The sequence below is a fragment of the Danio rerio genome, chromosome 3 (genome assembly GCF_052040795.2).
Source record: "Danio rerio strain M-AB ecotype USA chromosome 3, GRCz13ab, whole genome shotgun sequence".
NCBI classification, from domain to species: Eukaryota; Metazoa; Chordata; class Actinopteri; order Cypriniformes; family Danionidae; genus Danio; species Danio rerio.
Genome location: NC_141023.1, coordinates 25,405,001 through 25,430,261, shown reverse-complemented (window position 1 = coordinate 25,430,261; position 25,261 = coordinate 25,405,001). Strand labels below are relative to the sequence as shown.

General features: G+C 36.2%; 2 long non-coding RNA genes across 6 annotated transcripts in view; both read left to right on the top strand.

Moving 5' to 3' along the window:
* The first annotated feature begins 1,252 nt into the window (after positions 1–1,252).
* LOC147845631 (uncharacterized) lies at positions 1,253–5,455 on the top strand. The gene is made up of 4 exons (XR_015480812.1): positions 1,253–1,332; positions 2,513–2,590; positions 2,712–2,826; positions 2,899–5,455. It is a non-coding gene; the product is annotated as an uncharacterized LOC147845631 (long non-coding RNA).
* A 5,131-nt stretch (positions 5,456–10,586) lies between these two features.
* LOC147845630 (uncharacterized) overlaps positions 10,587–25,261 on the top strand; it is a 22,665-nt gene continuing 7,990 nt past the window's right edge. Inside the window, exons 1-3 of one of the 5 annotated variants that reach the window (XR_015480816.1) lie at positions 10,587–10,706; positions 14,999–15,076; positions 18,071–18,163. This is a non-coding gene — a long non-coding RNA (uncharacterized LOC147845630). Of the gene's footprint in view, positions 10,832–13,885; positions 14,320–14,998; positions 15,077–18,070; positions 18,164–25,261 lie in introns of those variants that run through there. The other 4 variants (XR_015480814.1, XR_015480815.1, XR_015480817.1 and 1 more) reach the window with 4 other exon arrangements.

Sequence of the window (25,261 nt, the reverse complement as noted above, 5' to 3'; positions counted from 1 at the left end):
ATGCATTAAATTAGTGTTTTTTAGTCATTAAATGATCCAAGACTAAGGAGAAAAAAATAAATAAAATAATATATTTGTATATATATACACACACATACATATATATATATATATATGTGTGTGTGTGTGTGTGTGTGTGTACATATGTGTGTACATAAAATGTAAATATGTGTGTGTGTACATAAAATGTATGATGTATTTTAATAAAATTTTGAAAATTAATTTAGATCCACAAAATACCAGGCTAATGTATGTATATTTGTGTGTGTGTGTGTATACACACACACAAATATACATACATACATTAGCCTGGTATTTTGTGGATCTAAATTAATTTTCAAATTTTTATTAAAATACATCATACAATTTAATTAATTTTCATATAAGCAGATACTGGATATTGCACACCAGTAACATTTTGTAATATTTTTTCTCAAGTTTAAGACAGCAATTCAAAATAAAGACTTGTCTTCAAATCCATAGACAGCCTATATAGATGTATATATCTATGCTTCAAATCTAGCAGCGCAAAGAATAGGGAGGTGTTTCAGTTGAGTGACAAGCCCAAGGATGTAGGTAACAAAAACGTGCACATACTTTTACATAAACTCAAGGTCGCTATCAATGAGTTCATCATAATTCCGTTAATGGTAATTTTATTCCCGCTTTAATGTAGTCTATTTTTTATAGCTGTCTGATAGGAATATAGTCTGAAAAATATGCCCCGAGTTATAACAGCTTGCAGAATCAATTTGTTATAAGACAATTAATAAACATTAAGTAATTCCCTGTTACACTAGTCGTAATTTCGTATAATATATATTTGACATTATCAATTTGCTATTTAATTTTAAAGAAAATCATTTTTATAAAAACACTGTAGGCTAAATGACGAGAGGGTTGTCGTGTCACACACCCATACAAGATGCTGCCCTGGGCGATCTCGTGGCTGGGAAGGACTTCACCTGGATGCAAAATGTTTCCAGTCACATTCCATAAAATAAAAAGATAACCTTTTCACGTCTATGAATTTTACCCGACAGATTCATTGATCCCTTAATCGTATATTGCATCATACTTTGCAAATGTAAAAAAATGATTTTAAAAACTTTTTTGAAAAACTCAACGACACTGATATAAAAAACATATATATGTTTCACTTTCTGTTAGACTTCAATCTTGCTCATGCGCGTTCTGTTTTTGTTTGCGTTCCCACCTCTATAAAGAGTTTTGCATAGTTGACTGATGTCAGCACAACACCGGTGCGGGATAGGCTTCTATCGTTTAAGCTCAAGGGAACACCAGTGACGGGCATGGAAATCAATAATCGCGGTGAGCATTTACTTTCATTTGCAGCATATTTTTAATACGGTCATGATGGCACTTGACATTTTAGTAGATAGGCTACGAGTCAACAATTGTTATCGTTAGTCTGCAAGAAATCTTTTTTAACTTATGGGTAGCGGGTCCGTGTATCATCCGCTTATTTGATTATTTAATTTATTCTGGAAAACGAAACACCAGAAAATCTGTAAATATTTAGTTTTTCTGTGTATCCTGTTTTTAACTAAAAAGGGAGAATGAACGGACGAGACCCGTAGAGTCCTAATTTAAGTCTGTAAGAGCAATATTCGTCTCAGTGTGTGTGAGAGATATAACCTACTAACTTTTATAAACTTGCAAAACTAGCATCCAAGACAATCAAAGCGAGAAGGGCAGTATGCGTGCTAATTGTGAAGGGGAAACAAGCTCATTCTTATTACTGTTTGCCATTCATTGACTTAACATTATAGAATGATCAATGATTCGCAGCAGTGTTTGTCTGGCTGCAGACATGACGCGTTTTTGGCTGACATGCGCGTGCACGTCAGAGTGTAAAAAAAACAAGACGTGTTTCCCTTTCGGGTCGTCACTGTAGTTGCATGAGTAAGAGTAATGTTATGTGTATTTTTATAAATGAGGAGGCTCCTTCCATCTCTCACACACTTGTGAGATGATTAATATCGTCGCTTAGATTTGGATGTCTAAAACATGTTATAAACATTTGTTATAAAATAAATACCATTTGTAAAAAAAATAAAAAAATAAGAGAGAAAAGAAATAGAATTAAATCACCAACCTCTAATCCTAACCACGATGTTAAAAAATAAATAAATCACGTTGGGAAAAAGCTTTGTAGCACATTTTTTCCACTAGAATTAACCAATATGGAAACCCTCATGACAAAAATCAAGATGCAGAAAAAATGTGTTGTCAGGCGGATGAGCATAATATATTTCAAGTATTAGGCCTATAGATTTCATATAAGCTTTATTGAATATTGCACACCAGAAACACTGTACTGTAATCGCTTTTTTCAAGTTCGAGACAGTAGCCCAAAACTAGAGTCTCAACGTAAAAAGATTTCTGATGTTAAATCTACATACATATAATCTTTCTTCAAATGTCTGGCCCTTACTTGCACCATACTGAAGCAACCTGTTTAAAATATATTTGACAAATCTCAACACAGGTCTGATATCTGAATGTCTTTGGAAGCCTCTTGAGAGAGTCTGGACACTCTTGTGTTGCCGTTGGACTGATGACTCAGGTGGGTATCTAAATGCCCTTCTGAAACATTCTTTACAATAATATAATGCTTTATAGATCATTTACCTGTGATCAAACAAACCATGTGGTTATTGTAGTAAATAGCTGTCATGTTTCACCAGAAATAACACTTTCAAAAGAAGAAACAGGACCGGTGTCCATCACCAGCAGTCCCCCTAGCTCTGTCCAACCATGGTTTGAGAATTACGGAGAAGATAATGAAGTTCAGCGATGTTGGTAAATTTTATGAGAATATTGCATCATGTGTCCCTCATTGTCCCTCATTACTCATAGTCTTCTCTTCTATAGGAGCACCCACTGGAGCAGCTCTCCAGAACTTTGTTGTGGATAGAGCAGAGATGCCCAATGTAGGGTCAAAGTTGGCCCATTGTAACCTTTGGTTTGGACCAGGATCCCATCTGAGAAAAGAGAAAGAATGATGGGTTTGGAGCATTTTATTGCTACAAAAAAGCAAAGTAAAATTAAATGTTTCACTTAAATGTTGTAAATTAATTAGATTTTTAAAAATGTAAATACTGAGCGAACAATGAGCAAGTCAAGGCTGAAACTATATAAAAAAATATACTATATGAGTTAATTAATATAAAGCAGTGTTTTCTAGTTATTCCTAAATTTTATTTATAAATTAGGAAATTACCTATGGCAGCTATACTTACGGGGTGGCGTAGTAGTGCTCACACCTCACAGCAAGAAGGTCGCTGGTTCAAGCTTCGGCTGGGTCAGTTGGCATTTCTGGATGGAATTTGCATGTTCTCCCTGCGTTCGCTGGGTTTTTTCCTGCTGCTCTGGATTTCCCCACATGTCCAAAAACATGTGGTATAGGTGAAATGGGTATAGGCTAAATTGTCCATAGTGTTCGTATGTGAATGAGTGTGTATGGGGGTTTTTCAGTAATGGGTTGAAGCTGGAAGGGCATCCGTTGCGTAAAACATATGCTGGATACGTTGGCAATTCATTCAGCTGTGGTAACCCCAGATTACTAAAGAGACTAAGCTGAAAAGTAAATAAATGAATGAATTATATTTACCTTCAGCTCACTAGCTTTAATCTAGTTGTGTTTTTGACCATTCATAAGAAAAATTTTGTGCACTCCTGCTCTAGAGTCTCAAAATCCAAGCTGGTATCACCTCAAGTTCATCACTTATGCTGTAAATGGAATATTAAGTCGAGCACACCTTACTTTTTGGGATGCTGTATTTACAGAATAGTGCAGGTATTAAATCATATTAAGATGTAACAATCAATATTCAAACTTGATTTTTTATAAAGCCTTTTCAGACTACCAAATACTGATAGTCTAAATGAAAGTTTACAAGCCAGTTGTTATTAAAGAAAGGATCAGTACCAAAGACTAATGTACATGGGACTTTGTCAGACTGTGACAGGGAATAGCCCCCCTTTAATTTTTTTTTTATATATATTTCCCAAATGATGTTTAACAGTGCAAGGACATTTTCATAGTATGTCTGATAATATTTCTTTTTCTGGAGAAAGTCTTATTTGTTTTTATTTAGGCTAGAATAAAAGCAGTTTTTTTATTTTTTAAAACCATTTTAAGGTCAAACTTGATAGCCCCTTTAAGATAATTTTTTCGATTACTCTAACTTGCCTAGTTAACCTAATTAACCTAGTTAAGCCTTTAAATGTCACTTTAAATGTCAGCTTATATTTCTAACTTCTACTGCATGTGGCACACAAAACTAGAAATACCAGTTCCCATGTCATGATGTTTTTTAGGGGTTCACATAAACAATGCTCTCATGATGCAAGAGTCTTCAACTATGACAGTCATTTGTTTTTTATACAATAGTGCATTCTCTAAAGCACAGGTGTCAAACTCAGTTCCAAAAGGGCCGCAGATCTGTACAGTGTAGTTCCAACCCTAATTCAACACACCTGATCAAACTAATTGAGTCCTTCAGGCTTGTTTGAAACCTACATGTAAGTGTGTTGGAGCAGGGTTGGAACTAAACTGTGCAGGGCTTCGGCCCTCCAGGAATTGAGTTTGACACCCCTGCTCTAAAGTATTCCCCAAAGAGGTCTTTTGGTCTAAGAATGGTTTTACTCTGCTGTCTTGTTTTCTATGCGTTTTACCAAAGTCCCTTTAGAGCAAGTCTTTTTACCCGGCGGCCATCTTTAAAACACCTCTCGGGCAGTATGATCGGGCATTTTGTCTGAATGGGGAATCATCAAATGCTCTAAAACTGCTTGCCAAGCTTACAACTGAATTTCATATTAGGAAACACCAATAAAATTAAACAACAACAGTCTCTTAATTTTCATTTCTAAACATCTGAATTACAAAATCTGCAGAAACTCAAATCTGGTTCGAGGCCCTCCCCCGGATTATCATCAGTCTATAGCGATTTATGGCTCCTGTACTGGAAGGCGAGATTTATTTGTCATATAGCGATTGATGATTGGCTCCTGTACTGGAAGGCGAGATTTATTCGTCATATAGCGATTGATGATTGGCTCCTGTACTGGAAGGCGAGATTTATTCGTCATATAGCGATTGATGATTGGTTCCTGTACTGGAAGGCGAGATTTATTTGTCATATAGCGATTGATGATTGGCTTCTGTACTAGAAGGCGAGATTTATCCGTCATATAGTGATTGATGATTGGCTCCTGTACTAGTTGGCAGGGCTTCATTATCCATATTTACCATTACACTTTTTCCCCATTCAAAAAGATACAAGTGACATGACTTGTGTATTCTACAGTCTTTGGTTTTATTCTACACTTTATTCTGTTGAGAGATATTTTTCTGTTGTTATTTTAAATATTTTCTAGATATTTTGTTATATTTTGTCATCCCTTTAATAAATGTTTATTTTGTTATAAAAATGTGTGTATGATCTTTTTATGGTATGGATGGGAACGAGCTGGCCGAAACGACTGGAAATGCAAAACCTCCAGGTTCTTGCCTACAAAAAAATTAAAAATAAAATAAATAAATAAATCACTGTAGCACTCTAGTTTCATTACACCCAAAGCTCTTTTAGAAGTCAATTAAATGTACAATTTTACTCCTTAATATCACTTAAGCCTTAAAAAGGGTTGTTCACTTTAAAAAATGTAAATTCTCACATTGTTTACTCGCCCTTCACTTGTCACAAACTAGTTTGAGTTTCTTTTTTATTTTGCAATCAAAAGATTTTGGCAGCGAGAAAAATTAAATTTGGGTGAACTATAAGTAATGCTCCATAATCTGTTTTTTTTTTAACTCGTTTATCTGCATTTTATTGTTATGCCACTTGATATTGTCCTGGATTTCATTTTAAAGCTTTTAATTGATAATGTTTCAAAATGCATACTTCACAAGTCTGTATTGGTCAATTGTAGCTCAACACCCGCTCACCAGTTCAGCTAAGAATTATTTTATTTTTTTGAATAGCACAGAAGACTTTTATATAAATGATATGACATAATAAAGGCAGAATGTTATTAATTGTAGGATTTGTTTCTCTTTTCATTACAGCTGCACTAACTCTATATTTTAAGTTGTAGTTAGAGGTTTTGGGGTTGTACTCTATAAATATGTGGGTTGTTAATATGATAGTGACTGCATTCTGTAAAAGACCTGAAAAAGGTATTACATTTCTGCTTAATGTTTCTTTGCATAATCTAAAGCAAATCTGTTAGACAGTCTATGTTATGCAAATTGGATGGGAGGAGTTTTGTTTTATGTAGTAATGTTCTGTGTGCAGGCCACACACTTCATATCCAGACTTGTTTTTAAATGTGTTAGTCACAAAGGGGAGTGTGGCCAAGAAATATGGCAGTGGAGTGATGCCGATTGTGCGTTAATGAGCTTTACCTGTTTAATCCACTATTTATATCTGTTTCTTTCTATTATATTTATTCAAGAAAAATGGAGTTGATTAATCAGCAGTTTTCCTTTTCAATTCACTGCTTAATGGAAATTGTAAAACATGCTTCTATTTTAGCATTGTAAATGTTATTATGACAGCTTGTGTTTTACACCATTAAGAAAACACAACTATCCTAAACAAATCGTATGTAATAACTTTTATTCTGAATAACTTAAGGGCACCTCTGATAAAAATCATCTTTTTGAAGCAGTTTGGACAGAACTGTGTGTAGGTATAGTGTGTCCACAGTCATATTGGGGTGATATAAAGACAATAAGTCTCTTTATTTAATATCCTGACATTAAATGGGATCCAAATCCCTCCCATTTTGAGGCCCACCGCAACACTGTGTGTGTGTGTGTGTGTGTGTGTGTGTGTGTGAACTTTGTAACAACATTGTGTGACTTATTGCAAAAAGATTTGAATTAACTCCAACAAAATACATCAAATGCATCAAATAATCATTGGGAAAGGTCTTATTGTAGCATTTCTCACAAAAATTATGTGAGATCTGCTTCCTTCGTGTCTGTCACTGTGCTGTTTATCTGACGCGGCCAAAGATTGAGGCACACTTTGACAGGCACCAAAAACAGCTAAATTGTGTTCAGAGCAGACAATTCTAATATTCTGAAAGGTTTAATAAATAATCTGATGGGTGTTTCAGCTGAAACTTTACAGATTGATTCAGGAGACACAAAAGACTTATCTTAATTCTTGAAAAAGGGGTAAAATAGGTCTCTATACCTTGCCCCTATATAGGTTCTTGTGCCAAGAGGAAGTCTCATCTCATTCACTTCAATTGTGGCCATGTTGTTTTTGTCAATATAGTCATTCTGATACGACTCCCACACAGACTTGTTGCCTGCTTGAAAAACTCAGACTCATTCATATTAAACACTGACCAAAAAAGTTAAAATTTCAGCAAACAGCTTGTGTGTTACAGCATTAGAAAAAAAACAACACAACAGTAGATGACTTACCCTAACAAAAATCGTATTTCTATTCTAAATAATTTGACTTGAGCTGATCGGCTCTAGTGGTTGTCAGGAGGAAGGAAGCTCATCTCATTCACTTCAATTGTGGTTATGTTGTTTATGTCATTCTGATATAACTCCCACATCGACTTGCTGCCTGTTTGAACAATTCAGACCCATTCATAAAAAAAAATGACTGACTAAAAAAGTTCACATTTTAGTGTTGTGAATGTTATTTCAAGCAGCTTCTGTTTTAAAAATCTGCTATGATGACACTGCTTCCACTAATCAAAAACCCAATAGGATTTTTTCACTAGTGAATACACATTTATATGACACGACAGATGTTGCATCTTTAATCTTGTCAGGATTCATTATATTCAGAGATCTTAGATGTTAATCAGTAGATCATTAAAACTCCTCTACTCACGAATGTGTCAAACTTGACCCATTTAGTTTAGCTTATAGTCATTTAGATTTCCCATTTCTTTAGTTTTGTGTTAAGTTTGTCTAATATTTTTGTCACTGCACTCTGCTCTATTAGGTTTCAAGTTTTAGGGAAAACAATTAAAAAGTTTATTTATTTATTTTTTTTATCCAACGATGTTTGCAAAAGCACCTACAACACTGTGGCTTTGATTCACAGTGCAGATGTGGTTAATGCAAAAGTTTTATACTTGCTTCAGCAGTTTTGGCACACAGCAGTTTGACAGCACAGATGAAACAATCAAGCATTTCCTTTTAAAAAATGAAACTGAAGTAACATTTGTCATCTAATTTCTCTTTTCTTAACCACTACACAAACTCTGAAGTCTGCTACAACTCTCTGTTTTCAAATGAATTCCACATATCATAGCTGTAGACATGCAGTCATATTTTTATAGACATTTTGTTAGTCTTCCTTAACTGAGAAAAAAAACACCTATCTAATGGTAAGCATGGGAGAAAGACCAAGACATTATTGGGAATTGTCCGCAAGTCAGGACTCATAGTGTGGCTTTTGGCAACCTGAGGTTATACTGAAGAACTGTCAACCATTAACTTTGATCAGCACAAAAACTACTGTTGTGTTTTAGATCATCTCACCATCAATCTGATGTGGTCTTCAGTAATTGCTAACAGAAGTGTCTTAAGATTTAATACTAGAATCAAATTTGCATGCCCTCAGGTTATGCAAAATAAATCCAGTTTTGCATATACACACTTTTTATTTCATTTTATCATTATTAATCATTAATCTACTTTCTAATGCACACTTAAAATAAATAGCCAGTTCTTCAGTTTCCAGCCAAGCAACTTTTACCTTCAGTTTATATGTATTCCTCAACCACATCCTTGTCAATCATTTTACCACAGTCAGAAAGTCAGTGCATGGCAGCAGTGTATCAGAGCCAGTGCATTATTTTACTGTAACTTCAATTCAGAAAAATATCCAATAAGAAATGTGATAGTTTACTAAAACACAGAGGACTAATTTAATAAAAAAGGCAAGGGATAATGTATATTCTAAATCATTTAAATTGGACCTATCATGGTTGCTAAGAGGAAGAGCACATCACATTCATATTTACATGTCATTGACATCCGTTGTGGTTATGTTGTTTTGTCAATGTATTCAATGACTCACTCTGACTTATTACTCCCACATAGACCCATTCATATAAACAGGATAACACCAATGTATTCAGATTACAAATTACTCAGCATTTAAGGGTTAAAGCAGACACTCAGTTTTTTTCTACATGCCCTGACGTTTATATTTAGAAAAACCTACCTTAATTTCCTAAGCATTTCTAGTGACTACATTTGTAAGGGTTTTAAATCGAATGTTTATATACACTCACCGGCCACTTTATTAGGTACACCTGTCTAACTGCTCGTTAATGCAAATTTCTAATCAGCCAATCACATGGCAGCAACTCATGGCTTTTAGGCATGTAGACATGCTGAAGATGATCTGCTGCAGTTCAAACTGAGCATCAGAATGGAAAAGAAAGGTGATTTAAGTGATTTTGAATGTCGCAAGAAAGTTGGTGCCAGACGGGCTGGTCCGAGTATTTCAAAAAATGCTGATCTGCTGGGATTTTCATGCACAACCATCTCTAGGGTTTACAGAGAATGGTCCAAAAAAGAAAAAATATCCAGTGACTGGCAGTTCTGTGGGTGCAAATGACTTGATGATAGAGGTCGGAGGAGAATGGCCAGACTGGTTCCAGCTGATAGAAAGGCAACAGTAACGCAAATAACCACCCATTACAACAGAGGTATGCAGAAGAGCATCTCTGGATGCACGACACATTGCTAACCTTGAGGCGGATGGGCTACAGCAGCAGAAGACCACACAGGGTGCTACTCCGGTCAGGTAAGAACAGGACACTGAGACTAAAAACCAAATAAGCTCACCAAAATTGGAAAATAGAAAATTGAAAAAAGGTTGCTGCTTCTGATGAGTCTCAAATTCTGCTGCAACATTCAGATTGTTGGGTCAGAATTTGGCATCAACAACATGAAAGCATAAATCCATCCTGCCTTGCATCAACAATTCTGGCTGATGGGGGTGGTGTAGTGGTGTGGGGTATATTTTCTTGCCACACTTTGTGAATTAGTACCGATTGAGCTTTGTGTCAATACCACAACCTACCTGAGTATTGTTGCTGACCATGTCCATCCCTTTATGACCACAGTGTATCCATCTTCTGATGGCTACTTTCAGCAGGAGAACGCGCCTTGTCATAAAGCATGAATCATCTCAGTTTCTTGAACACGAGAAGTTCACTGCATGGCCTCCACAGTCACCAGATCTCAGTCCAATTAAGCAAATGTATAGATGTACAGCCGACAAATCTGCAGCAACTGTGTGATGCTATCATGTCAATATGGACCAAAATCTCTGAGGTATATTTCCAGTACCTTGCTGAATTTATGCCACAAAGGATTAAGGCAGTTCTGAAGGCAAAAGGGGGTTTAACCCGGTACTAGTAAGGTGTACCTAAAGTAACAAAGGAATATAGTGTAAGGTTTATACTTTAAAATGATCGATATAGAGTAAGTCTGCAGCAGCATCGCCAGCCCTGATGGTGGCGCGAGGCTACCTTCAACCAGCAGACGAAGAAGAAGAACAAACACCGGATCCGAAAATACGCGGGAATATTTCTGCTCTGGAGAGTGCTGCTGCTATAACGTTACGCATAAGGATTGATATTAGTGTAATAACGCAGGTCTGTTCCGCATAATGGATAGACAGGTAACCATTTCCTCCGCGTTCAGCTATTCGCTTTTTCGAAGACGTGAGCTAAAGAAGAAGAAAAACAAGCCAAATAAGTCCGTCTATATCCTCCTTTTCAAAACGTGAAGAGAATATTTCAACAGGTAACGTAACGTTAAGCAAATTTATCAGCTTTATATTTGCCCGCTTTTTGGAGATGTATACATTTTATGTATAAATTCCAAGTAAAATATAATCATGTAAATATCGAGTATTGGGGGCGTCCCGTCCCGGTGGTGGTGGCACAATTGCCTCACAGCAAGAACGTCGCAGGTGAGAGCCTCGGCTCGGCTGGGTCAGTTGGCATTTCTTTGTGGAGTTTGCACGTACTGCAGTGATCCCCGTGTTCGCGTGGGTTTCCTGGTGCAAGTCCAAAGACGTGATTTGGGCTAAATTGTTTGTGAATGAGTGCGTACAATCCCTCTTCAGACAGAAACGTTAACACTCCTAAACCTTGTATCCCGTTTTAACAGTAAATGTAAAGAGGCTTTAAAGTGCTTTCATGTGAGGTGGTTTCGTTTGTCATGACCTGGTCATGATGACTTATTGAAATATGAACTATTTTGTGTCTGTACAAAAGATACACAAGTCTTAAAAGTCACAAGTTCATATCGACGTGTCCGCTTATAACGTAATAACTAACTTAGACGTCTAGACAAGTGTCTTACCAAACGCTGATGTTAAACTGACCAGTGTTTTGCAGACTTTGTTTTATTATTTGTCGTACCATGCATAGTGAAAGGCACATAGCAAGCGGAAATTTGTGCGAAAATGTTAACGTCAGTAAATATAAGAAACACGCTGGGGAATCATTAGAATTAAAAGGAAAAAAGTGATTTAGTTTTGTGAAAAAAAAAGGGTTGGCAGATTTGGGTTTGCAGTGTATGAAAAAAACGCCCGCCAGGAAAAGTCCCGACCAAATGCGAGGGTTAACGTTACAGAGGCACATGGGCGTGGTTACTACACGGAAGGCACTGACGTTGCTTCTCGGGCGGCGTGTGCGCTTATCAATGGCAAGCAGTATTACCATTAATATACTATTCATGCAACAAGATTTTATTTAAATAATTGGAAAAAAATTAAAAATGTTTACGTATGCTTGCAACTTTGAGAGTTCGAGCTCGTAGGAATGGCCTACATTTCAATATTGATTACTTGTGACTTTGTTTATGTTCTGTAAGGAAGGCAAATTTCCTGTATTTTACTTCAGAGATTTACAGGTTATTTAGTTTATTTACTTTTTTTTTTGCTAGTAGCCACCCTGAAGATATTCATTCATACATACATACATTCATTCTTCTTCAGCTTAGTCTCATTATTCATCAGGGGTCGCCACAGCGGAATGAACCACCAACTTATCCAACATATGTTTTACACAGCGGATGCCCTTACAGCTGCAACCCATCACTGGGAAACATCCATATGACATCCTATGCCAATCCTCTAACATTTTTTATTATGCGTTTTTTAATCATACATTTTAAACATGAATTGTGTGTACGCCGCCAAGCATGTACAGGCAGGGCTGAATCGAACCTGATTGGTCAACAGGGTTCATGTTACACTGGAATGTAGCACACCAATGACATCTGCTGATAAATGCAAAAAGGAAAACAATAATAATAATCATAATAAAAAAACAATAATAATCATCATCCTCTTGCATCAACGCAACAGCATCAATTTTTCCTCAATTTTTGCAAAAAGTAAATGTATATATAAATGATCAATATCGCAATAATAGTATATGTGATATCTGTATTGCAGTGATCTGCGATTATCTTGAAAATATTTCATGTACCAAGAAGCATTTGTGTTACATGCAGAGGTTGGTCCAAATTTAACCAATCAGATGAGGCCTTACTAACTTTATATCTTATCCTGACTATCGTTTAATATTTTATATGTTTGAAATGTTTTTGTATGATCATTATTACACAGGAGTTTTAAAAAAGTCAAACTAAAATGGAATATAAGAAATATAATTACTGCAATATTCAACAACAATATTGCAGATTTTAGCAGTTTAGTGCAGCCGTAATTTATAGCTATTGTCGTTGGTTTGAATATACAAGTTGTAGGTCACTTTCTTTCTTCAGCTGTTCTCTGGTTTGCAAATTCTGGAGGTCAGGCCAATAATATTTTGATGCAGACTTGCATATGCAAACTGAGACATGCAGTGTCAGACACATGCACTCAATAGAGCTAGTGACGTCACGGTGAGGTGTATTGATAGATAAAAAAGATGCCGTTTTAAATGGTCAAGAAACTGAGGACAGCAGAAGTCAATGATTTGTTTTAATTTTTTAGCCTGACATTACTGTTCTAAAATTTTATAAATCTTTTTAAAAATTTGTTTTTAAAGGAGGAAAAACATTGTTGTTTTTTACCCAGACATTTAAAAAGAATATATTGGAGCAGTAATCGCAATTCTGTGATACCGTGAAACTGTGATATTTTTATCCAAGGTTATGATACCGCCAGATACTTATACCGGCCCATGCCTATTTGTAATTACAAAACAACATTGAAGCTGTAAAAGCAACCTTGTAATATTGAAAATATTCCATTTAAGATTTCACCGGAAGTTTTATCATTGGCTTTAAAACTCTACCTGTGCATATAGCCCATTCGTTAAATTATTGAATTCCTAAAAATTGATTTTATGTTATATCCTCCTGATATACATGTATATATATAATATTTAAAAGTAATAATTTAATAGTACTTAAAATGTTTGTCTACTATAGAAGGGTTCTATGCTAAACTAGCAGTATTCCACTGTATTCTTTAGATAGGTATAGCCATTTGAGTTCTGAATGAGCCAAATAGGCAAAAAAGGAAAAAAAAACACTTTCTATATTGAACAAGTATTTTTGTTTCAATGTATTAGATAAATAAACTGCCACTTTTCTAATTAAATGACATGATTATTAATATATATTTCTAAACCTACAGGCTAATTCACATATTTTATGATCATAATTATATGGTAGCTCTATTTAAAATAAAATAACACAATGTTCAATTAAGAGTTTAATTTTTGGCAAGAAGAAACAGTTGTGAGGATGAGGTGAACGCCAAGGATTGCTCCTCCATGACATTAAGGTACAAGTGATACAAGTGTATCTATAGCAAACAACTGCAAACAAGCAAATATTCTAAAAATATATTGATATAAACACGCTTGTTCTCTTGCTCTGCACTATGGTTTGATTAAATGAAAAACAAAAGAGCTGAATTCTGCCGCCGTTTTCAGATCAAATTTAAAAGGAGCCTGTCGCGATAATTTAGTTTACAGTTTATGAGCTAATCGCAAAAGTTTTAGGGGGCTGAATAGAAACATAGGGAGGCTACAGTCTCCCTAAAATAGACCTAGCAACGCCCACGGTAGGTACGCTTTGTAGATTACATGTGAAAACGGCTTGCCACAGCGCTCCTCTTCGTAAACTTTTAGGAGGACAATTTTCCTCTTCACTCACGCACGCTGGATTTCTACTGCAAACCAGTTTAAAGAAGCCGGTAACTTTTGACAACGCTGAACAAGTTGACAGCAACACACAAACGGAAGGCATGGAAACCAACATCAGAGGTAAAGAAATGGTTGTCTGAACTTCAGCGTCGTTCATCATAACTCGTCATAAAAATCAAAGACCGACAGGCGCGGGGCATCACTGCAGTTTGACACTTGATGATAATTAAACCGTTTTTACCAAAGAGTCAAGTTACCATCCACTGCTATAAACTGCGGCGTTCATGGAGTGGTATTATTTCACGTGCGTAAGTGCAAAATAACATCGATTTAAAGCGGTTGAATGACATTAGCGAACTGTGGAGTCTATAAAGCCTCTAGGGGGTGCTGAGTTGAGGGAGGGAAAAAGTGACCTGATGCAAACTGGAGAGTTTAAAAGGACGACACAAAGCTCCAGACACAGTGTGTATTTGATTTTCTGACATTTAACACAAAATCTTGAGATGACTGTAAACGTAGTGTCTAAGTGTGAATGAATGTGTATGGTGGTTTCCCAGAGATGGGTTGCGGCTGGAACAGCATCCGCTGCGTAAAAAACGTGCTGGGTAAGTTGGCGGTTCATTCCGCTGTGGCGACCCCGGATTAATAAAGGAACTAAGCCGACAAGAAAATGAATAAATGAACAATGTGATGTTTCATTGGCACTTTCAAAGCAATGTAATGGTTTGGTCTAGCTTTACTGTAGTTTAGTGACAAAAAGTGGACACTCATCTGGGAATTTTGATTTTTCTCCCTGCAGGTGGGATATTTGAGCGTCTTTGGAGGCATCTGAGGAGAGCATGGAGACTCCTGTGCTGCAGAGGCCCTGATGACTCTGGTGTGTATCTGAAGGATTTCCACAATATCAGTTTTAACAACTTTATTAAGTATTGTTTTATAGTTTAGTCTGGCCCAGCGCCAGGATGCCATAACTGAAGGGGCATTTTAATCCCATAGGGGGGCACTAGACGCACACACATATGTACTGTGTATATATATATATATATATATATATATATATATATATATATATGTGTGTTTATGTAATATTAATATATAGTAATATGTATAGAAAATATTAATTAATCAGTTTTAACTTGTCTTGGCCTTCAATAAAACCAAAATTTAGGTAGGCTTTGTCATACTGTCTAATCTTTTTCTTCGCCTCTGAAGAATCACTGCATTTACGTTTGTCTGCCATTTTTGTTTTGATTTTGCCTTTACGACACGTTGACAAGCAGATTGCGCGAGTGAGCAAAATTTAAATAATTATTTAAAGTTATTTATTTTAATTATTTTCACTATTATGTTGGAATTTTAAGCATGTGTTTAGATTATTTTTTATTTTTTGGGCTGCTCGATTTTGGGAAAAATCATAATCACGATTATTTTGGTCATAATTGTAATCACGATTATTCAAAACCATTGCCAGTTAAAGTCAAAATTATTAGCGCTCCTGAATTTTTTTTTTATAAATATTTCCCAAATTATGTTTAACAGAGCAAGGTATTTTAACAGAATTTCCTATAATATTTTTTCTTCTATTTGTTTTATTTTAGCTAGAATAAAGACAGATTTAAATATTTTGAAACCAATTTAAGGTCAATATTATTAGCTCCCTTAAGCAATATATATTTTTGATTGTCTGCAGAATAAACTACCGTTATAATGACTTGCCTTATTACTCTAATTAAGCCTTTGAACTGCACTTTAATCTGAATGCTTGTATTTTGAAAAATATCTAGTAAAATATTATGTGCTGTCATTATAGCAAAGACAAAAAGAAATCAGTAATTACAAATGAGATATCAAAACTATTATGTTCAGAAATAAGGTAATAAAATATTCTTTCCATGAAACAGAAATTGGGCAGGAAAAGGTTTGCTAATATTCAAGAGGGCTAATAATTCTGACTTATGTATACATACTGTATACATACAGTTATTTTCCACCCAAATGAGGGTTAATGTGCATAATCACTAAACACCGCGTTTTGACACCTATTTGACCATTAAAGCGTTCACGTTAAGATGACTTTAGATGTCTGCGCTCCTCTGCTCGTCTCAGTGTGCGAATGAGAGTGAATGCTGACCGTCCGCATGCTTCTGACTGCGTGATCGTGCTGCACACACACACATAAGCTCTTTCGCGCTTTTAAGAGCAACACGTGTACAACTGTGGCGAAATATGATGCAATAATTAATTATCTCGATTAATGCTTTTTTATAATCGTTTGAAACCGAAATCTAAATCGGATTTTCGATTAATTGCAAAAGCCCTTTATAATAGTGGACCATTTTTATGCCTTTTTCTACCTCAATACTTATCCTCTCCCGCGCCCCCCCTGGACCCCAGGTTGGGAACCACTGGTTTACATAAACACATTTACGTTTTAGGTAAAGACATCAAACTAGGCCCACACATGCAAGCTAACCCACTGTTAGACTATTCGTATAACCGGTAAATAAATATAGTGAAATCAGCATAACAGTCCTCACACTTCTTGAATTGCCTATTACCCAATCAGTGTTAGGTAAAACTTAAATCTAGCAATCTAATGTCATTTTAAAAGAATAGTAGCTAAATGTGGTACTTCATTACATGTTAAGGCAATAGTGTAGCAAAACAGAAAGTCTGTCTATACCTCAAAAAAAGAAATTCACAGTTATTACTGTGAAAATTGGTTAAATTTTGGCATGGATAACACACCATTTAATAGGCATAACTTTTTTAAAAATATAATTTTAGAGGTAAAAATAAAGATTTGTTTATGCAATCATAAGTGTTTTTTTTATTTTATTTTATAAAATTGTCCAGTTGGTATTTGTAAAAACGCCACCATAAACCATAAAGCTAATATGCTCTGGTTTCCCCCACAAGTCCAAAGACATACGCTGTAGGTGAATTGGGTAAGCTAAATTGTCTGTAGTGTATGTGTGTGAATGAGTGTGTGTATGTATGTTTCCCAGTGATGGGTTGCAGCTGGAAGGGCATCTGCTGCGTAAAACATAAGCTAGATAAGTTGGCGGTTCTTTCCACTGTGTCGACTCCAGATTAATAAAATGAAGTAAGCCTAATGAATGAATTAATAAATAGTATAATAAGTTATGATATTAATTATAGTGTAAACTACTGTGGGACTGTGCAGTGTCCAACTAAACATTTTTATTAGACTTCTCGAATATTAATCCCTAATGGAAAAACAAATTTGAAAATGACTGGCAGTTGAGTCTCTGCTAAAGATAATTTAACAACAAATTTCTTTTAGTTTTTTTCCCCTTTAGAACTCAAGAGTTGTATTTAAATGAAGTCGAGCAGCCTAAATAATTTCATGTTTTGGTTGACTTAATTCATGTTATCCACTAGTCCAGTTTTCCCCCGTGTGAGTGCCTCCGCTGCTGTGTTTTATGTTTATATGGGTGCATCCTGACCTGACGCGGAGACCAGATTATTATAGACTACAGATAGACTATTTCTTTCATTTTATAATTTTTATATTTAATTGCTTTTTCATAATATATCTAAATTTGTGTTCTGATGGTGGAAATGATGGGAGTGTTTAGAAATTAATGACAGAAATCATTTAAAGTTTTGAGTAAACTAATTCTTAATGAAAACAGAGGGGGCACAAATTCTTTATCAGGGGGCAATGCCCCTTTTTGTCTCCCCATAGCGCTGGGCCTGAGCTTAATGCTGAATAGATCAGTAAAGTTTACAAATGCATCAACAAATGAAAAATACTTTGTGTTATAAAATCAGTGTTGGGTAAAAAAAATTTTTTTTATGAATTTATTGAAAACAAATATATGAATTAATATTTATGTTTTATCAGAAATAAAATTGTCAGTGGAAGAAACATCACCATTCAATATGCAAAGCTCTGTCCGTCCATGGTGAAGATGCTCAAGCCTTTTTCTTTACAAAGGTGAGATACAAACAAACTGACATTGACTAGCATTTATTTGTTTACTGATTTGTTTTAATGAGCCCAATTAGGGCTGAGCAATTTGGCCTAAAATCAAAACCTCGATTAATTGAGCATTTTAACTCGATTACGTTAATTAAATGAATATTTTTTTATATTTATTTTATGTTTTTGTCCCCATAGTTCACTGACAGGTTTTCTACAGTAAATATGCTTACGTATTACACGTGGGAGATTTTTGAACGAAGGGTGCATTACCTGATTTAAAAATAATTGAAGGAAACACACACTCCATCTACGAACTGATTATTTATTTATTGAACATCAACGTTGAACAACTGAAATTAAAACACATAGCTAAAACAGTTTTTGTATAAAAAAGTGAAAATAAATAATTTGCACTTTTAAGAATAAAGTGGCCGCAGAAGTATATATCTGCCATTTATTGAAAAACTCGTCCTAAAAAAATTTATTGATTTTAGGTTCAAAATTGACATTCTGATTAAATTGCCTAGCCCTAAGCCTAATTCATGAATCTTTTGTAAATACATGAATAAATTCTGAGTAATAATGCCTCATGAGCAGGGGGTGTAAAGGTACTTAAAAAAACAAAACAAAAACATTAATGGATTGGCACACATCTCTATTTAAGTCATGGTTTGGTTCAATTTCAGTAAAATTTGGGGAAATTAATTTTAAATGGCTTGTTTTTATTATTACTAACATATGTGAATATCATCAGTTATAAGCAATTTTAAATAAAATACTGCTTGTTTTAAAGAGCCTCTATTATGTATTATAAAGGGTCATATTTTGATTTGGGGGTCTCCAACATCAGGTTGATTATGCATGCAAGGTAGGGCTGGGCGATTTCTCCGATTTTTTCGATTAATTCGAATTTATGTTTTCTGACGATTAAATTTTGAATCAAATCGAGAAATCGCGATTTAAAAAAAAAAAATATTTAATACATTATAATGGCACCAATGCGCTTTGGCTTACTCTGTATGAAGCAGGAAGCACAATAGAAGCGCCTCTCGGTGACGCGCCGTGCAGCACCACGATTCAGGATGCAGGTCATATTTCAGCCGCACCACAGAGCGCCATCTGATTAGTTTCATGTTAAATATCATGCGAATGTGCGCGTTTGGTGTGTGATAGTTTAAACTGTCATGTCCGTGCCGTGTCGCGGCGCTTCTGGTGTGCGACCTGCTTGACTGCCTGTTAAAGCATGAAGTCATGTAGGATTTTACTTGTTGCACGTCTGTGTGGATTGTCAAGACATATTCCCTCATCAAGTCGATAAACTCGATCTCAACATGTATGAAGGATGTAAAAGCCTGCCATGTGAAAACCCGCGCCGATCTTTTGGTTTGAACACGAGTAGAAGTGAGGGACTGTAGCAGTGAAAATGAAAGTACCCACTCCCACGACGTCATTTAGCGGACCTGGTTGAAAACCAGACAGATCAGGCAGCATAATACAGAGAGTGGAGCAAAGCGCATCAAATGATCGGTATTTAAAAGGGGGAAAAAAGAAAAATAGATTAAATATATTATTTTATATTAAACACACATCTGGTACTTGTATTTGCTCCTGCTATACGTCCACAACTTCACACATTGGGTTAAATTAGGCTTTACAGTTTCCATGTTCAGTCCTTTACTTCCACTGTATCTTTTTAAGCAAAGGCAGCAACAATACAACCTGTCATTTAATCAGAAGACAAAGTCAAAGCCGAGCTGATAGCCAATCTTTCCTAGGCTCAGCAAAACTTGCAAAAAATACCTCTGTATTCCTGCAAGTGCAATATTTACGCATATATTTCTTATTCAAATCTTCAGCAACACTATTTAACTCGTGAATTTGTTTTACATTTATTTACACCTTGACCGATTTTTGTATGACATGGCCATTAAAACTACAATGTTCCTTAACCAGATGGCTTAAGTTAATTTTAATGAGAATGTAACTTCAGTCATGTTGTTGTAATGTTTTGAGAACACTAGTAACATAATTAAAAAAAACAACAAAAAAACAAAAAAACACGAAATCGTGAATCGGTCAAACTTTATAAAAAAAATCTAGATTTTTTTTTTTTTGCCAAATCACCCAGCCCTAATGCTAGGTCAAAAAAAAAAAAAAAAAAACACTTTCATTTTCTTATAATGGCTCGTTTCCACTGAGTGGTACGGTACGGTCGTTTCCACTGTCAAAAGAACCGTACCACTTTTTCAGCACCCTTTTGAAGGGGTACCAAACACGAGAAATGGTACCAAAAAGGCGAAGCTAGATGCACAGCTGAACGCTATTGGTTTACAGAGAAACGTCATTTGCTTATGCAACAAGCCAGAATGAAAACAACACAGCGAGAGATTACAGCGGAATTATGTATACATATAATAACGAGCCATAGTCGATCCGGGCTCAAACAAACCTTGTCGTCGTCTTGATGAACAGCCACAAAGCCATGGAGTAGAGCAGAATCTACCCTTTGCCTCGTAGTTTTTTTACGAGCGAGTTTGAAGCACGAGCGGTTTCGCTTTCTTGCTTGCGCTGGCCGCGCGTCTAATATCTGACATGACAAACTTCTTGAGCTAATGATAACATGTGCCTGATTATTGACATGTTTTTGAAACCCGATCCTGTCAGACACTGAAAATTGCGAGAGTGAAGCGCGAAAAAAAAGGAGAAGCTGTGAATAATGGGGCACATTATTTCTTCAGCAAACGCGAACAAACTGCCTTGTTTTAATTTTGTATCATCACCTTTTGGACTAATATGAACTGGGAATGATGGAATAACTCTAATGCGGTGTTCACACCAGACGCAGAACGCGCGGATAAATCGCGATATTTGCGCGTAAAACATTCAAGGTTACTCGCTTCATTCGCGCGTCAAATCCGCTTCATTCGCGTGTCAAATTCACTTCAAAACAGACACGGGTTTGCGTGATGGGCAGGGCTTCTGTTTGCCCGGTGACTAGCTTCATAGCTAAACAGCTAACATGGATTTTATTAAGAAAATAACAGTATTTATGTGTTTTATGAAGACTGGGCGTCGATACGTTTTATACGTTTTTTTTTATTTTTATTTTTTTATGAAAACAGCGTCGATACGTTTAGGGTCCTGCCTGAGTCCACTACATCCTTTCAGAGGTGCATCCAGCTCTGTGAGCTCATAAACTCCTCCAGAAACTGAACCTGGATGACGGAGACTTTCAGCGGTGCTTCTGACTGAGCCAAGCCCAGTTTGATGACTTGTTGTCCGTGTCGCCTGGAGGATTTTCCCCGGTACACCATCAAAAGTTTCTACGTCACAATCACGCCCCCACAAGAGCAATCTTAATGAAACGCTCGTTAAGTGCGTCAAATGTGCAAAACGCTCAATTCGCCCTGCGCCATTCATGTCATTCGCACGTATCGTGCCGCAGAATGTCTATTCGCGCGTTTGCATTGACTTAACATGTAAGTCTCTCGCGCTTGACGCGCGTTCCGTGTCTGGTGTGAACGCAGCATTAGAGGCTACATGTGCTGCTGAAGATTGCAGACACAGATAAGAGGTTTTCACTGACTGTAGGTTCAAAACAACACAAAATATAGCCCAATTAAGGACGAAATGTTTGCTGTGTAGTTCTTCTGTAGTTGGTAACATATTGGAGATTGTAAGGGGCTGTATGTTCATATATGTTCATTTATTTATTTAATATAAATCACAGACGTTACCGTAGGCTATTTCACGCTGTCATTGATCTGCAGTTATAATCAAATCCTGTTCATAGGAAAGTTAAACATTTATACACAAGTATTTATGTGTGTAAAGCGTCTGTCTTGTGAGAAGTGCTTCTCGTTTGATATGGGAGCGACACGTACAGCTTTATTGTAGACATTTCCTCGCGCGAGAATGATGTGATTGAAACAGTCATACACCACGCCCACCAAAAGGGTATTCTTAGTAGTGGAACTGCAAGCTTGATAAACGTGACCCCTACCGACCCAAACTGTACCGTACTGTACCAGTCAGTGGAAACGAGCCATAATATGCATTTATTTTAACCTAATTATCCCAACGACTCCCTTATGATTTGTTCAGCAATTCATTTGTTCTCAAACCCCTTCTTTGCATGATGCCAAATCGGTCCAATGACTAAGGCTAAGGTTATGAAGTATCCAGAGCAAGGTTATAATAGTTTTGGATTTTTCATTAGTTTTAGTTTATTTCGTTTTGACTTTTTGTTTTCAAATTCAGTTAGTTTTAATTAGTTTTAGAGGCAGATTTCCTAGTTTTTATAATTTTTTTTTCTATATTTTAAAATGTCTTAGTTTTAGTTTAGTTTCTATTAGTTTCAGTAAAAGTTTTAGTTTTTTTTTTCTAAATAAGGACTTTTGTTTGGTGCAAGATTCAAAATCAACAGGATAAATATTGTATAATAAAAACTCATAAAAATAAGTGTTTTGGATAATAACTGGATTGGAGAGGTGTTATCCAAATCATGTGCATTATAAGTTTGTAGAAGTTGTACATTAAAAATACCCTTAAAAATATTTTTTGTACTGCTTCAGTGAACTTGAACAAGTAAATTAAAATCCATTAATTTCCCCTAGTTGTATTAGTATTTTTTTTTTCAAAGTGTGCTTTAAATGCTTCAAAAATAAAAGTTAAATCTCTGTAGACTAGAAATATATGTACTGTATAGAATTTATTTTAAAATAGGGGCAATACATTATAGATTAATTTTATTTAACAAAATTTATATTAATCTTATTTTTTAATTCAACTATGGAGTACGGCTATAGGGGGCCTACAAGACATTGTGCCCAGTGGCCACTGAATTATTAGTCTGGGCCTGGTGATGGGAAGTTAAGATTTTTAACTCGGATGTTAGAACTCAACATTATGTAGTCAGCAATAGTAATTTCAATCAGTTAAAACATCATCATGATCTGAAAAATGTCTTACAGTAAAGTTTTGCAATCCAACTGAATCATGATTCACTTATTTAAATTCCATTACGATCGTCTGTTATGAAATAAACTTACGGTTTTCACCAGATGCTCTCATTTAAGCCCTCGGTTTACCCGCGCTGCAGTTGGTCCAAGTTCAGTTTAGTCAGCAGGCTGTACTGTGTGTTTGGTTCACTGAATCACGCATGTGCAGTATTATCGGTTCACCGCTTCTCAATGTAACATTACTGTTCTTATAACTGAATAAGGAGGAGTATATATTGGATTATTTTGAGTCAGAGGGGGGTATTAGGCTTGTTATAAAGTAAGTAGTTGGTGGATAAGTGCTTACTGGAGACGCGAATCGTTTCTAGTTTTAGTTAAAACTAGTTCAACCGGTACACTTAGAAGATTCGGTTAAAAAGGTTAGTTTGCGATCGCGATACAGAAATAAAACCCATTATTGGGCACAGATGTGTTAAAGTAATAGTTTAAGTCTCTGAATTTAATGTTGTCACCGTGGTGCTGTCATGTCCACTCGTTTTTGTCGCGGGAGCAACAGAAAGGAATGACTAGAGGAGAACTGGCTCGATCTGGCCCATGGCAGCAGGAGACTCTGAGGTGCGAAAGGGTCAAACACAAACACATACAGCGCGGATTAAGCCTGATTTATACTTCTGCGTCAAGTGACCGGCGTAACCCACGGCGCAGGCACGCGCGTGGCTGTGCATTTATACTTCTGCGCGCTGTCTCTGTCGGTCTGCATTAACACTTCCGAAACGCTAGTTGGCAGTGAGGTGTAAATGTTCCTCTGTGTCGAGTTTCTTCGCTACTTTTTTGCATTTCCTGAACACTTCCGGGATGTACAAGTGGCTCAAACTCGCTCATTTTGAGGCAGGAACCGGCGGACGTGCAACAACTTTAACTATGAGGTAAAAACAAAACAAAACTTTCCATCCGGAGCTCCTTCACGGTACTCCACACTTGTAAACAATCGCTCGCGCGGCTCTTGGTCCCGCCCAGACTCGTCAGCGCTACCAAGCCGACCAATCACAGAGCTTACGCTACGTGTCGTTGCGACGTGTAGTTACATTTTTTGAGAGGTGCACGTCAGTGACAGCGATGGCCACGGCGAAGGGCTATGCTTCAGCGGCGTAGCATACGCCGGTGTTTGACGCAGAAGTATAAATCAGCCTTTAGATTTACTTCTATAAGGCTTACAGTAGGATTATATATTAAATAAATGTACAAATACGAAATCGAAGGAGGTTTTTGCTATAATTTTAGTTAGTTTCAGTTAGTTTTGTATGTACACAATAGTTTCAGTCCTAGTTTAAAAAAACTCTTGTTTTTATTTTTTAGTTAACGACAATTATTTTACATTTTAGTTCTCGTTTTTTCGTTCGTTTTCGTTAACTATAATAACCTTGATCCAGAGTACATGTGTAAGCCCAATGCAGAAAATGCAAAGTAATGCAGTTAAACACCAGGGGCCTCATGTACGAAGACTTGCGTGGAAATCATACTAAAACATTGCGTACGCACAAAACTGTAAATGTGCGTACGCAACAAAAAAAAATTCAGATGTATGAAACACTGCATACACCGAATTCCATGCATATTCTTTTGTACATCCAAATGAAAGTGAAACTGAGCGCAACATGCACGAGCGCAAAACCCCTCCCTGCCTCCTCCCTCGTATGAATATGCTAATGTCTCTACTTTGGCAAAACCCAACGAAAAAGCAATGGCAAAAGCAAGCAAAAAGAGAAACTTTGAACAGAATGTGAATTAGAGGTGCTCCTTTCGGAGGTAGACCAGAGGAAAACGGTATTATTTGCAAGTTTGTCCTCCGGAATTAACAACAAAAGAAAAAAATAGAGTGAGATAGTTCAGCTGATGCGGTTAACACAGTTAAATCTGAACATCGCACTGAGTGGATTTAAAAAAGAAATAGTGTGATTTATAGGTGTAAAATTTTGTAGCACTCTTAACAGTTTCAGTGGCGCAGCTCGTAAAACGCATGTCAACATGTTTTGACACGTTTGACCGGCGACCGCTGCAAATTGTGCTTTAATGTTTGGCTGGTCAACTGTATGGTATGGAAACCTTATATACACCTGCTAGATGAATCCGTCTCATACAGCTGCCATTA